The sequence below is a fragment of the Grammomys surdaster genome, unplaced genomic scaffold (assembly GCF_004785775.1).
Source record: "Grammomys surdaster isolate TR1022 unplaced genomic scaffold, NIH_TR_1.0 317, whole genome shotgun sequence".
NCBI lineage: Eukaryota > Metazoa > Chordata > Mammalia > Rodentia > Muridae > Grammomys > Grammomys surdaster.
The window spans coordinates 78775-84105 of NW_021604736.1; positions in this window are offsets into that span (position 1 = coordinate 78775).

The window sequence follows — 5331 nt, forward strand, 5'->3', positions numbered from 1 at the left end:
TCACATTACTTCCATGCTCTCCTATAACATTGCTCTGGGGCTGCAGATGGACTAGGGTTGGTAGAGAAGTGGTTTCTTAGAGCTCAGATGAAGAGATTCCCAAACAGTGAAGAGTTTCCATGGCCAGAACCTGATGTGATAGTTTGTAGGGAAAGTGGTTCTCTTGGAGATGTGGCAGAGGTATAAGGAGTTAAAGAAGAGTAAGTACAGATGACAGGTGTGCAGGGCTATAGTCCTCTGAAAGGTAGACAGAAAGACAAATAGGGTAGTGGCTGGTGATCTCAGTTTTCAGTTGCTAGATCCTAAACTTTCTGACCTAGTGCCAACCACTCCATCCCATAGTTCTTAAAACTACAATCAGTTTTGCATTCTACATCTCTTTTCTATAATGTTATTTTCAAACTACATTTATTGTTAATGTAAATATTCTGTAAACAACAGAGTTGGGGTTTGGGGTTTTTCCCACATTAATAGCTGTCTTAAAATTGAAAAGGCCATTCAATTTATATGTAATACACAATTATTCTATGGCTACAGATATTTAATTTTGTATTCAAACAATCTGTTTTCAGTTCTTTGTTTATATTTTTGTTTCATTGTGCGCATGGATTTTTAATATTTTATTTATGCCACGAATTGCCTTTAGTTGTGATATTTTCTCTAGAAAGTGATCAAGATAGTCATTTCTTATTCAAAGTCCTTACTGATCAGGGACATGCAAATCAAAACAAACTTGAGATTCCACCTTACACCAATCAGAATGGCTAAGATCAAAACCTCAGGTGACAACACATGTTGATGAGGATGTGGAGAAAAAGTAACACTCTTCCATTCCTGGTGGGATTGCAAACTAGTACAACCACTCTGGAAATCAATCTGGAGATTCCTCAGAAAATTGGAAAGATATCTATCTGAAGATCCAGCATATACCCAAAAGATGCTCCACCATGCCACAGGGGCAAGTGTTCCACTATGCTTATCGCTGCCTTGTTTGTGATAGCCAGAAGCTGGAAACAACCCAGATTTCCTCACAACAGAAAAATGGATACAGAAAATGTGGTTCATTTATACAATGGAATACTACTCAGCTATTAAGAATGAGGACATCCTGAGTTTTGCATGCAAATAGATGGAACTAGAAAATATCATCTAGAGTGAAGTAACTTAGATCCAAAAGAACATGCATGGTATGTACTCACCAATAAATTGATATTATCCAAAAAATAAAAAAGTACAGAATGCCCAGGATACTGTCCACAGAACTCAAATAGGTTAATAAGCTGAAGGGCCCAAAGTGATGAACCTCAATCCCATCTGGGAGGGAGAAAAAAGCAATCACAGGATAAGGGAGGGAGAGAGGGAGGGAGGGAGGGAGGGAGGGAGGGAGGGAGGGAGGGAGGGAGGGTCCTGGTTTGGAAAAAGTGCATGGAGGGAAAGAGGGGAAAATGATCAGGTATTAGGTGGGGGGAAAGGACTAAATCCCTGAGGGCCAGCAGGAAGAATGGAAACAGGCAACCACAGGAGGTAGGAGGTGGGGGAACCCTCCAGAATGTACCAGAGACATGGAAGGTGAGAGACTCTCAGGAATCAAAGGGAAGAACCTTAGATAAAATGCCCTACAGTAGGGAGAAGGAACTTATAAAGCCCACCTCCAGTAGAAAGACAGCACATCAAGTGAGGGCTGGGGTTGCCATCCCACAATCAAAACCTCTGACCCAGAATTGTTCCTGTCTGAAAGGACTGCAGGGATAAAAATAGAGAAGAGCCTGAGGAAAAGGAGGTCCAGTGACAGGCCCAAAGTGGGATCCAACTCATAGAGAGGCCCCAAGGCCTGACACTACTACTGAGACTATGGAGTGCTCACAAAAAGGAGCCTATCATGACTGCCCTCTGAAAGACCCAACAAGTGGCTGAAAGAGTCAGATATTTACACCCATTGAATGGACAGAAGCTGCTGACCCCTGTGGTTGAATTAGGGGAAAGCTAGAAGAAGCTGAGGAGGAGGGTAACCCTGTAGGAGGACCAGCAGTCTCAATTAACCTGGACCCCTGAGATCTCTCAGACACTGAACCATCAACCAGGCAGCATGCTCCAGCTGACATGAGGCCCTCAACACATATACAGCAGAGGACTGTTCGGTCTGGGTTCAGTCAGAGAAGATGTACTTAACCCTCAAGAGACTGGAGGCCCCATGGAATGTGGAGGTCTGGTGGGATGGAGGTTTGGGGGTGGGGACATACTTGTGGAGATGAGGTGGGATGGGGTGAAGAGGTATGGGATATGGAACAGGCAGTGGACCTGCAGGGAGATAAAATCTGGAGTGTAAAAAAAATTAAATTTAATAATAACAATAATAATGTCATTTCTTGTTACAATATACCTTAAGTTGACATTAGACTAATTCATATAAAATACAAAACAGTTTTGAATATTTAATTCTCATACATTTTGCTATTGCACAAAAGACAGAGAAGATATATTTGAGAATTCATATGGTAGAGAAACTCTGTGAATATAATCAAATTGTAAAATTCTTTAAAAGATGTTTACATCTATCATATACAGAATATTTTAACTGTAAAGAAATAAAATGTATTAGAGAAAAGAAATAGCCTTTAAACCAAACTCCAAATCAAAATTTTTACTAGAGAACTCATACTGGAAAAAAATAGTAGAAACACACTAAATGTGAGAACTCATTTATTGAGTTCTCAGTTAAGACATAATATGGCATAACACACTGGAAATGAACTACAATTAATATGAAATATATAGGAAACATTTCAAGTGTTCCTTAAATTTTAGGAGTCATGTAAAGTATACACTGGAGACAAATTCTATGAGAATACTAAATGTAGAAAGCCTTAATTCTTCATCAACCACTGTACATGCAACAAGTACAGTAAAGAAAATTCTCACAAATATAACTATTTTGATGCCAATTAAACTCTGAATGTAAAAGTTGTGAGAAAACATTTATTTGTTAAATATTTAGGGCACACATAGGTGAGAACTCATACTGAATTTCATACATGGATATAATACAATACAAGAAAATTGCTATTTATTACATGTTTATATTTATAATGTGCATGTAGGAATGGTCATAGAGGAGACTTATGGATATAAAATCTTCACTTAATCCTTAAAATTTATACAACAAATAAGAAAAGTGAAAGTACAATAATTATAAGAAATGTAGCATCTGGTTTTCTATTCATAATTATATGGATACAAAGAAGTTTCTATGATTTGAATAAAATGAGAAATCTTTCAATTATTCTTTATATTTCACTATGCATTGTATAGTATATATTTTACTGTATTCATTGGAGAGAACCCATATATAATGGTTGACTTCTAAAGTCAACTTGACTGAAATAAAAGATATACAAAGACATGACAAAATATTATTTATGGGTGTGTCTGTGTTTCTGAAAAAAATGAGAATTTAAACCACCAATCCAGATAGAGAAGATTCACTCTTACCCACGGGAAACTGGTACCAGGTGTCTTCTGCATCTGGAGCATCAACTTTCTCTTGCCTCTGAATAACAAAACTCTAGCTTTTGACTCCAGGAACTACAAAAGCCAGCTTATATTAGCTGGTTTTCTATATTCTGTGTAGTATATTGTGGGACTTCTCAACATTCATAATCATGTAAAATAAATAAATTCTATTTCTTCCTACCTCTTCTCTCTTTCTATTTAAATGTATTTATTGACTGTTTGTATGTGCCTATATGTTTTTGTTTTGCACTTATGTGTTACTGTGCATCATACGCAGTGCTTCGTGCTCACAGAGGCCAAATGATGGAATCAGATCTCATAGAACTGAAATAACAATGGTTGTAAGCTGTCATGTGGGTGCTGGAAATAGAGCCTAGATCCTCTGGAAGAGAGACAGTGCACCTAGCAATTTAATCAATTTCCCCAACCCACACTCTGCTTCTTAATAGAGAGGAGTAGCCTGAAGAAACCTGAAAAATATATTCAGCTGCTTTTCCTCCCTAATGAAATACAAGAACTCACACTAGACAAAAATGATTTTAATATAAGGAATTTATTTTTATTTAAATGTTTTTATTTAAAAAAAAATTAAAGACCTTCATGGCACAACTTCTTCCCAGCACGATTATGTTTTAGTCATATCAACTACAATACAATTACAACCAATAAATCAAGGAGGGGAATTCTGACTTTAAACTTAAAGGGGGGAAGGGCACACTTCAAAACAAAGTTTAAAAATACTTTCAGATAATTGCCAACACAGCTGTTTTATATTGGCATCCATCCCGCTGTCTAAGCTATACAGACACATGAAGTGCTGAGAAATAGTGTCCCAATACAAGGTGTACAGATGAGGTAATTTACAACACAGAAGTTGTTACTCTGTAAACCCTGACCCTCCCTACCCCCCACCCATTCAGATCTTTTAAAACTCTCCACATTTCTGCAGTGACCCTGTTGCTTTGATGTACTTTAAAAGGCTCTTAGGTGGCACACCAGAGTCCTCTGTATTCACCCTCAGCTCTTGCACAGGTTTGATGTGTGAGGAGGCCCAGGTTACCTACAACTGTCCACACCAGCCTCAGACACACCTACACTTCTGAGCTGTGAGCAGGGTGTGGAGTCCTGATCTACAACTTTCCGTTCCACCTCAAGAGAAAGAATTCACCAGTCTAAGTGTCTTGTTCAAATCACGATCCAGTGCAAACATAATCACAAACTGCATCTCTGGCAAACCTGGTGCTTTCAGCTCTGCACAAATCCAATGTGGTAACCCCCCCTAGCACGCAAGGGCACACAAGAATCAAGTACAGTAAAGAGTCACTGCAAGTGGCCAAAAAGAAGAAAAATCACTCTGCAGTCAGGTTTTCCTTTTAGCTGTCTCTATGGTTGAGAAACGTTAAGAAAAGAAAGCATTAGCATCCTCTACTTTTGTCATTACATTCGCTAAAGCCACCACCTTGATAAAGTCACTAAAGCCAAGATGGGTTAACAAAGTTAGGTAAGTTAATTAAATTCAACTCCCCAAACAATTATGTTTTATCTATGATGCCAGGTGAGAAAGGCTTATGAATCTATACAGGTAGGAGAATGGGGAACTAAGATTTTAGGCCTTAAAATATGTTGGAAGATTTTTTTTTCCTAGTCCCGACAGGCAGCTACTGTAATGAAATAACAGGAGAAAATACAGAGCTGATGTTTTGCTATTGTGCTTTAAAAACTAGGCTTCCTCAGTGAAGCACATGATAAACTTAGGTGGTTGGAATAGATAGATAGATAGATAGATAGATAGATAGATAGATAGATAGATAGATAGATAGA